Source organism: Quercus suber, unplaced genomic scaffold (assembly GCF_002906115.3).
Source record: "Quercus suber isolate HL8 unplaced genomic scaffold, Cork oak 2.0 scaffold_69, whole genome shotgun sequence".
Classification (NCBI taxonomy): domain Eukaryota; kingdom Viridiplantae; phylum Streptophyta; class Magnoliopsida; order Fagales; family Fagaceae; genus Quercus; species Quercus suber.
In genome coordinates this window covers 390622-401516 of record NW_027069534.1, presented here as the reverse complement: position 1 = coordinate 401516, position 10895 = coordinate 390622, and the positions used below count along the sequence as shown (strand labels likewise).

At 33.4% G+C, this 10895-nt stretch overlaps 1 long non-coding RNA gene across 6 annotated transcripts; it reads left to right on the top strand.

The window, feature by feature from the left end:
• The first annotated feature begins 893 nt into the window (after positions 1-893).
• Positions 894-7813, top strand: LOC111987506 (uncharacterized). Of its 6 annotated transcripts, none has more exons than XR_010628838.1 (3): positions 894-1719; positions 2454-2555; positions 4821-7813. It is a non-coding gene; the product is annotated as an uncharacterized LOC111987506 (long non-coding RNA). The 6 variants fall into 6 exon arrangements; XR_010628836.1 differs by having other exon boundaries at positions 2756-7813; XR_010628837.1 differs by having other exon boundaries at positions 2454-5862; positions 5944-7813.
• The last annotated feature ends 3082 nt before the right edge of the window (positions 7814-10895 follow it).

The following is a 10895-nucleotide window of genomic DNA, read 5'->3' as shown; positions in this document are numbered from 1 at the left end:
GAGGAGGAGACATGGGATGACGGTATAGAATTAGGAGGAGATGATGTTTTACTTTTATTGTCTTTCTCGTTGGACTCCTTGGTTCTAGTTGTGGGATTAAAAGAGCTCTAAACTCTATTGAGATCACCCATAAAAGTATGCAGGTGAGATGTTCTTACTTAGGCCAATGAATATTATCATTGTGGTTTTCTTGGCTTCCGTGTAAAATGTTAATGCATCATTTATTTGGGTACAAAAATTAGAAAATTTAGATAAGATATATGACATAAAATTAGAGTCCAATTTATAATCTCCATCAAAGTGTGTAGGTAAGATGTTCTTGCTTAGGCCAATGAGCATTATCATTGTGGTTTTCTTAACTTCCGTGTTAAATGTTAATGCATCATTGTGGTTTTCTTACCCATTCAAGTCACTTTTTGTGTGTGGGTGTGTGTGTACGAGGAACATGTAACTAAAATTTAGTTGTTTTTTTTTTTTTTGAAAACAACTAAATTTTTTTTTAACTAAATTTTTTTTTTGGATAGGAAAAACAACTAAAATTTAGTTGTTGAGAATTGAGATGATTCAAATTTTATTAAGGCAAGAAAAATAACCATGGTATATTATAGTCTTTAAATAATGCTAAGGTTACTATAAATTTTATTACATAACTTTTACTGTGTCCATACTTTTATTAAAAAAATAAAAAGTCAGCAATCATAAAATTATAAATCAAACCTTATTTTATTATATTATTCAAATCCACTAATAATATTTATTATCACGTTAGGTAAAGTGTAACTTATAAACATTTCTTAACATTTTCTTTTTGATTTTTCTGAAATAAATTTACTTAAAGTAAAAAACGAAAAAAAAAAATTGTTACTTTATACGGACTATTATACCCCTTTTTGCTTTGTTTTGCTTTTGTGTGAAAGCAATTGAAGAAATTTTACCAAACAGATCCCCAAAAATCTCCCTTTTTGTTCAAATCCAGCTAATGTGCTATATAGCCTCTTCAATCCCTTCCTTCACCCATCTGAAATCTCCTCCTTACTGCAAAACCATCGGTCTTTGGTTTGGTTTGCAGACTTGGCAGCGGCGTGGTTCAAAGTGGCGGACATTTGGGTTGACGTCGGGTCGGTAGACGTTTGCTTGTTATTTTGTAGCAACCATAGTTAATTGTTATTCCTAAAAACAAATTCTCTGAAGGTATATAGAATTTCCTACAAGTTATTGTTAGTAAAATGTGAGGCTGGACTTTTCTTCTAAAAGATGTCTACTTTTTTGCTTAAATAATACCTGATATGCCAAAACTATTAACTTTGTTGCATTCCAAGTAAGGAGAAATCGTCTTAGATGGAGGGGAAAGTTGTGGCCTTCAAAATAGTCTGTCAGGGCAACTATGCAGTCTTTGAGAAGATAAGAATCCACAGAAGCAGGTAGCCAAACCAAGAAATGTAATCAATTAAGTCGTTTTGTTTTTGTTTACTTCTCTTATGATGTCACCATCCATGTAGAAATTGTTCCTTCACTCATCTGTTGACCTGAGAATATGGTGTATATGTCTGACAAGATTAGGATTTATTAAAGTCATGTATTTTGTGAAAGTATTCTACTGAGTGTCAGACATTTACAAAGGAATTAAAAGTATGCACTATTTATTCATTTGAATTGCGTGCAAATTTTTTGACAAGTATGTGAAGGCGATAGATTTCTTTAACCTGAAAGGGGGAAATGGTATGTACTATTTATTCATTATAATGGTTTAATTTCTGTATAACCTTTGCTGGTTTGTTACATATGTAACTCAGCATTTCATTTACTGTTGCAAATAATGAATTGCATATGTTTGTGTAATCTTTTAGTTTTCCACTCTGTAACTGATTAGTGAGCTCTGAAGATGCCAATGCTGGTTAAAGTTGAAATAGTAGAGCAACTCCAGAATTCATTTTATAACCCTGTTTGTGGATAACAGGAATGGTTCATAGACTGTCTATTTCTAGTGAAGATGTTGGCACTTACAAGAAGGGTGGGTCACTACTCTGGACATTAGTAGACACAAACTTGACATTAGCCCTTGGCAGTTCTAATTTTTGGACTGAGTGTTGATTTGATCTAAATTTGGGCCTTTATTTTATTTTATTTTTGTTCCATTATTTATAGTCTTTGAGAGATGGAATGAGGTTAAGGAACCAATTGGCATTCTTTTGGAGCATAGGCTATAGCCTATAGTATATGATTATGCTTAAACTTTCATTTGCTCATACCAAGCCCTAAAGTATATGATTATACTCAAACTTTCATTTGCTCATACCAAGCTAAAGGGCGTGGTTTTTGAGTGATGCATTTCTACAAATTTTGTGAATTTCATTCTACTGCATTATTGCAATTTCCTTTTGGTCATATTTGAATCAATTTTTCCTCTTTTTGGTGTACACTCTTCCTTTTTTTTTTTTTCCCCTTATGTGCAGATGCAGATAATCTTTTATTCTCCAGTGGGGTTCAATAACAATAGTTTAATAAATATTGGGCGGTAATTTAGAGAAGCAATGCTTTCAACATCTTATTCTCAGGTACCTTCACTCTTACACTCCTCCATTCTTTTTGGGAATCTTATTTTCTTTTTCTTTTCTTTTTTTTATAAAAATTTTGGGATTTTTTCACTTTTTGGAGTTAAATACTTAAATATCTATACTGTGTTTTTGTTTGTTCATGTCCTTGCTTGTACACAATCAGTACAAGTTCAACTTTTAATGCCATTGTTATAACTTAGGCACAGAGCAATCGTTACAAAAGTTAATCGGAACAAATTTTTGTCATGACTATGGAGATCTTTCTCTTACAAGATCAAAAACCCAATTGCTATAAAGGTCTGTAATCGTGGTTTGGATCATCCAGTTACTCCAATGTGGTGGATGGAATGTGTCTTGCTCACCTGGTGTTTGACAAAATGGCCGACTTCTTTGGCACCGCTTTAGCCACACTTAAGATTGTATTCCATTAAACATTATTTTATTTAGAATGACAAAAGAATCTGACAGGTACATGTGGGTCATTCTGCCTCCACCTTATAGTTGTGCAAAGTGTAGCTTTTTACTTCATAAATCTTGTGTTAAATTACCTAGAAAAAGCAACTATATCACTCACTCACCTCCCAAAGACACACTATACAAGACGGATTGTAATAACCTCAATACGCCTACAGAGGATAAGTATGGAAATGTCCAAGCATTTATTCTTCTTGTTATTTTCTCAATTAAGGGCCTGCAATCATGATAGCTCAGCTTACCAGGGACTAAAGGCATACCAAGATATCTAATTGGGAGACAACTTTTCCTTAAAGTGAAGAGCATCCAAAATTTGGTTCTTTAGACCTGCAGATACACCTGCACAAAATACTTTACTTTTAGAATATTAATCTACAGGCTAGAAATTGCTTTAAAGTCTTCAAATGCTTTTCACTCACTGAATTGGGAGTAGATCAGCTCTCGTGAAAATCATTCAGTTGATATGCTGCAGATTCTCACATCTGGGATGGAATTTGAATTCCTTGCAACCAAGAATCCTTTTTTTAGCACCTGAGTTAGGAACTCCATTGCTAGCAAAAAAAAAATAATTGGACAATGGATCCCTTTGTCTCATCCCCTTGGCTCCTTGAAAATAACCAGCTAGTCCTCCATTGACAGTCACATAGTATGTAGGAGTGGTAATAAAATTCACAACTTGAAGGCACTGAAAAGTAAACTACTGTTCCAGATTTTCCACTGAATCATAAGCTTTCCTATTTTCCACCTTGATGGTACACCTGTCTTGGCCTTATTCTCTATGGTAGAGTAGTTCTTAACAATTTCATGAGCTAATAGCACATTTTCTGCTATATTCCTGCCAGGTGCAATTGCAGTTTGGTTGGGGCTAATAATATCATTCAAGCATGCTTTAAGTCTTAGTCAAGTTCTTTGTGATGCTCTTATAAATTATATTTCAACAAAAAAATTGGTCCATAATTCCCCCATGGCCCACACTTGAAGGATTGCTCACTTTATGGACAAGAGTAATAATTGTTGCATTCACCTCTCCAAGTAACCTACCTGAATTGAAGAATGATTGGATGGCATGGACTACATCTGAAGGGATAACAAGCCGAGTTTTTAAAATTTAAAAAAAAAAAAAAAAAAAAAGTTGTGAACCCATCAGGGCCTGGGGCCTTCTCTCCATCCAAAGAAAACATAGTCTGCTGGATCTCTAAACTTGGAACTGGCGTTTGCAAATTTTCTTTGTGATCTATTGCAATTTGGAAGTGTAGAACCCGCTGAAAGTCTCCCCATATTTCTTGAGCCAAGTTCCCCTCAAAGGTGCCTAACAGATTTTAATAATAGTACCCTGAACAAAGGTTGGCTCCAAACATGTTTGGAGCTATCTTTTCCAACCCATTAGGTTTTGATTTATAAGATTATTCATGTGTATTATTTAAACAAGTCACATGACTTATTAACTAAGTCATGTGATACTCTTATAGAATTCTCCAATCTTAAATTGCAGCATCAGTGGTTGGGCTGCAAAATTCACAGTATTCTCTTTGGGTCTAACTCCTCCAGCTTGTAACTAACAGTTATGCCCTCACCCACATTCCTATCAACTTTCCCTGCCAACAACAATGATTGATGTGGCAAAACAACTTTTGGGAATTGATTGGTCTATCTTACGTCCTTGTTATCTATTTTCATCCAAATTCATTGCCGTTCCTGTCTGCAATAAAACAAATGTATACTTAAAGTAGAAATATATGTTCCAAGTTGCGACTGTGTCATTGAATTATATTACACCTTTGTGTTTTAAAGTTGCAGGTGGAGGTATAAAATTGTCTACAAGAATGGTGTCACTATACAAATTGGCAGCGTTATTATGATTGAACACGCAGTTAAAAGTTAGAAACTTAGTTGGATTCCCTTGGCAGCTCAATAGCAATACATTAGTGGCCCTTTGAAATACTGCTGAAGCAGGAAAAAAAACATCTATGTTCTTGGTTGTTTCTCATACCCTGATTCAAGTTTGCCAATCATAAGATTATATATGCCTGAGACGGTGCAGTACTCTTCACCAGTTTAAAACTGAAAAGTGAGCATATCTGCCCAATAAAACCCAACAAATTTCTAAAACAGACAATCCCAACAATATGGTCTATCAGATTCAGTTCAGCCCAAGCCCCAAACAAGAAAATGTGAGATTTTATTAGACAATTATACCTAAAGCACAATTGACACACAGAGAGTGTGAACAAATTTAACAATAGTCCAGATAGTTCTCAAATATTTAACGTGACATATAGCCTATAGGCATTTAGTAAAATCCAACTCGGACTCCCTGCTTTCACAGAAATCTAGAATAATTTATTGGGCAAACAGTTTTCCCCCTTGTGATTTGGCCATGTGACAACTTAGTCCACGAAATTTCTTATGTTGCATTTATACAGCTAAGGTTGGACCAAAACGAATTCATTAGGGTTTGTTCTAATTCTAAATTAATAGAGTTTATATTTTGTGGACAAATTGACCCTAAATGATCCAAGTTTAGTAGTCTGATTTGGTCAATGAGCCATGCATGCAATTAAAAAAAGCATGTGAAGTCAATATTTTGATATTAGGTTTCTATTTGTTGGAGCCATGCAATCGAAAGAAACAGAACCAACATGCAAAACCTCACCCCATAACTAAAAAAAACAATGTTGAGAAACCTGGTCCACAAATTTAATCTTTTTACACCCTTTTTTTGGTCTGGCTCTCAACCAGGTACAACACACAGGTGTATTAGGTGAAGGTATTGAAGAGAAAGTCCAAGGAAACTGCCAAGTCATTGTGATGAAATTTCTCAGTTTCCAGATTGGTATTCTTAATTGTGATGATCTTTCTTAAGTGGACTAGGAAGTTTTTTTTTCCTATACACTTTGAATATAATCTTTTACAGGTTGTACACGATATAGCTCATAAAATATTAAGTGTGTAAGACTTCCACGTCCACAAGCTAGCAAAATCTGATATAAGTTTGTTCTGCTTCACATTTTATAGCTGAAACTCTCTCTCTCTCTCTCTCTCTCTCTCTCTGGGTTCTTCACAGGTACATTCTCTTCACCACTGAATTTTCAATTACTATATGTGTCTGCATGCCTATGAAATGTGATTGTATGAACTTTTGGGCGGTCCAATGTGTCCTTATCAATAGGTAGTATAAGAGGTTCTATTTCATTTCTGGATGACTTGTAATATATCTATGAATGCGTCTAAAGCAGGACTAATATCATGCTATTTTAAGACTTCTGTTATTAGGTCATATGATATGTTTAAAAAACTGTTCTTATTGATTTGCTGCTACATAATCAAACATTGTCTTAATTGGATCTATGTTCATATTTATCACCTCTGTTAATCCCAAGGGATTTTTATTTTTGGAAGTACTTTCAGTAAAATTGAACTCTAGGCAAAATAACCGCTTTATGGTATTTGGTTCTTGATATGGTTCATTTTTGTAGTTTTATCTCATGGAACCAAAGCCCTCAAATTTATATGGCTTCAAAAGACTAAGAAATTCGATAGATAAAAGAGTCCATGAAAAATCTGTTTTGTTTTTATAGAACATTTCTTGTCAAAACAATTACCAATTGATCCAAGCTCTTGTATGATGTTCATAGTTAGGAGAATAGTCAGCCTGGACCATCAGTAATTCAATAACATTTTTGGCCAAGAGACTTTTAGCTCAACGGCATAGCTTGCTCTCCTTTATTAGGAGAACCAAGGTCAAATCTCCCCTCCCCCATTGTACTATCCAATTATCAAAATAATTATAAAAACAATAATAATAACTTTCTTGATACTTAGGTAGGTAATATGTTTCAAAATCATGCAATTCTTGATTTACATAATGGCAGAATACTACTGGTTTAATACTCTGAATTGTGCATGAGCATGACCATCGTGATCTTTAAGCAAAGATTGATCAATGGCCTCCAAGTTTCTTTATTTAATGCCAGATTATAGCCTCTTTAACATATTAAATATGTGTATTAATATTCCTATCTGTAATCTAAGGGTTTGGTGGACAAGATGAATTCATGTTTGAAAATGAAGAGGAAAGCAAAAGGGAAGGCACCATTTATGAAGAATGGAAGACTATTATTAGAGGAGCCAATTGCCTTTTGCAATGGGAAAAGCAATCCTATCCATGTCTTTTCTACCGAAGAGCTCAGAAGAGAAACAAACTACCTTGACCCTTGCTTAGTTTTGAATTTTAAAAGGGCTCTTGGGAAGACCGCTTAATTTCAGTTAAAAACTATAAAGGAAAAATTCTTTGGGATTTTGAAGTTGAAGGAATTATTGAAGTCTTTGTGGTTGGATCACAAATGAGTGTCCACCAAAATGTTCTAAAACACTTAGCATGCTGCTTAGAGACCAATATGCCAATTCTAGTGTATGAATTTGCAGGGGACAGAATTCTCTCCACGTGTATCCATCCAATTCAGGGAGTCGTCTCTGAACCATTGCCATGGAAATGTAGGCTAAGCATTGCAATGGGCATAACTAATGCAATTACAGATCTCCATTAATTTTTTAGGCCTGTTATCCATAGAAATATTAAGCCATCCACCATTAAATTGGATGAGAACAATGTTGCCGAGCTGACAGATTTCTCACTCTCTATATCTATTCCTAAAGATCAATTGCAAGTAATGTGATAGTAGTTTAGGAAGCTGTAGTTATATTTTATCTTTTTTGATTGAAAGTATGTATGCACCTGAATATACAGCTGCAGGCTACATAACTTAGAAGGTTGATGTGTACAATTTTGGTATGCTTCTACATCCTCTTTTGAATGGACGGCCTTCACATTTCCATGCTATCTACCAAATTGAGTGTGTTCCTATGTTGAACAAAATCAGGTAATTGAAGTTGTATGGTACAAATGATTGGGCCTATTATCAACATACTCTTGGGTACCCCTTAATTTTTAATTCATTAAAGTCTGGATCCATGAGTTGTAATTAACATAATTTTCAATGGTCTGAAGCGGGATCAAGATAATGCTAGTTCAAGATTCATGTTCTTACTTTTTTGCTGCATTTTTTTAATTCAGTATTCTTTGTGGATCTTGGTTTATATGTCAACTTCAAACCTTTTTCTTCAAATTATCATATATTTGTTTAATCTTTAAGGGAAGTATTTATTATAGAAGAATTTATTACAAAATTATTTCGGGAAAACTAAAATGGCCTCTAGTCTAGATTAGAGAATGTGCAAGTTTGGCTGTAGGGTGCTCTAGATGAGATTGTTCTGCTGTCCATAAATAAAGGACCTTGCTTATGATTCTCAATGAAAGTTTCATCATGCGATTCTCAGAAAAAAAAAAAAAACTTCAGGGCTGATTCACTTAACAACTTACGATATTTACTGGATCTTGAAATATTTCAACTATAGAAGTTTATCATGAAACCATGCTCTCAGATTTATAATTCTTCAATCAATGACTCAGAAATTCAATGGACAAAGATAAGGTGACCGTGGAAAATGTTTTAAGATTTTGTTGTTGTTAGAAAACATTCATTGCCTAATCCAAGTTTGTTACACTTACAGCTGTAAAATTTAATAGAGGCTTAGTGTGGACCGTGTGGTACAAGATTGGGCTTAGCCATAGGCCGTGTGTAGTGTGATGATAGTTGTTAGTGGGCCTCATTCACGGAATTGGGTTTTAAAGATAGTCCCTAGGCGTGTAGAATTATAAACCGAGGCTTAACATTTTTTGGTTTTGGAAAACGAGCCTCAACAAAATTTAAGTTAGAAAACCGTAATAAGTTTTTTTTTTTTTTTTTTGATAAAAAGTTAAGTTAATATAGAAGAGATATTTAGATGTTTGGAATTTGGTAGCCACGTGTCTATGTGGTTAGCGAGAAAGGAACGAAACAACCACACATTTTGGATGCGTTTGTGAATTGCTAAAACTAGTTTTGTTTTTTACATTTTGTCTCGATATATATATATTTATATATATATATATTTATAAAATATAACTTTTATCTCCTTTTTTTCTTTTTTTCTTTTTAAACTAGCTTTTAACTTTTTGTAAAACATTTAACATAAAAGTTATCAAAAATCATTTATTTTGATTAAAACTACGCAAATAAGCAAAAGTCAAACGTACACTTAAAGCTCTTGTGAGACCTATTAACCATTTGAAATCCTTGCTAATTCAAACTTTGTTTGATTAGTCTCAAGTTTCGGGATTTACTCATTGTACTTTCATTTTTGAATTTCTATTTGAGTTGTTTTTTTTATTGTTTTAGGTACTTTTGTGTTCTCCATCATAAACATAGGGTACTGGTTCCTTTCTTGATAAAATTTTTATTACTTATAATAAAATTAAAAATAGAATAGGTGTATACCATTGGTGTTGATTTTTTTTTTAAACAACTTTAACCGTTTTTTAGGTGTTTTATTTTACTTTTTTTTTTAAATATGTAATCTACTAGCTAATTTTTGTCTCAAAAAATATAAAATGGCCTTCCAAACCTTTTTTTTTTTTTTTTTTTTTTTTTTTTGTTATCAATATTTTGAAAATTGTTTTTAAAAATTGGAGCCAAACAATTATAATGCAAAAATAAAAATTCCACTAAAAACTAGTTTTAAATTCAATTTTTTGAAAACAATTCACACTATTTTGAAAACAAAAACAAAAATCTACCTAACATATAATTCATCACTTATCCTTTTTGTTAATTTCATATTGAAACTAATATTTCCCTGTCTCTAAAATACATTAATTGAACTTAGGTAAATATATTATTTTAGTCTCTACATTTTGGATTTACAGTCAAATAAGTCCCCACATTTTGAAGAAATTATATAGTCCTTATAGTGAACCATGTCATCTGTCCACAATTTCACTAAAAAACTTCTACTTGTTTAAAATTGTCGAGTCAATAATTAGTTTCTGTTTAATTTTTTTTTTAACTAGCAATTTTAAATATGTTAAAGTCTTTTAATAGAATGGTAGACAAATAACGTAACCTACCATGAGAATATTTTAATTTCTCCACATTTTGGCAATAATCAATTTGACCACTATTATTTTCAACTCACGGTAAATTTGATCTTTACAAATGTCTACATGGCAAATGGTGAGTGCAGAAGTGGTGGATCAATTAAAGAATGACACATCAACTAAAAAACACAATCAGAATAAGAATAAGAGTTTTCAACCCCAGACAGATCCCCACTTCTCCCATGACCCAAACAACCCCATCCATCACCTGTCAAACAGACCCAATTCTCTACCACCTTCATCTTCATCCTCATCCTCATTGCTACTCCGCTGGCCACTGGCTAACTTTAAACCATGGAACTTCTACTACTTGTGAGCGGATCTAATAGCAATTTTCAGTGGTGTCTGTGGACTGCAGAACCAAGCCGAAGCAAGGAGGGGATTGGGATTGCCTTGGTTTGGGTATTGTCCTAATGATCCAAATCGTGAAACCCAAATCTCTTAGCAAGGACATCACAAATCTAAAAGAGAAAGAAAACTACAGAGACTTGAGAGAGAGAGAGAGAGAGAGAGAGAGAGAGATTGAAGTCTTTTAATGTTTTTACAAAGTAATCCCCGTATAAGGCCTTATACAAGATCTGGGTTTCCCATATAAGGCCCCTTAGAAGATCTTTCCATTAATAAACAAGTCTCCAGTAAGCTCAAGCTGCTGTGCCTAAACAAAATTACTTCCCTTTTAGATTTTAAATTTCGAGAGGTTGATTCAGCACTAGCAATGGCCATCAAAACGTCTCCTTCCATTGTATTTGAAACTTTTTTTTTTTTTTTTCAAACTTGTGTAGAAAGTTGTTATTGATTTTGTGAATTTGAATTGGATTTGATCTGAAAGT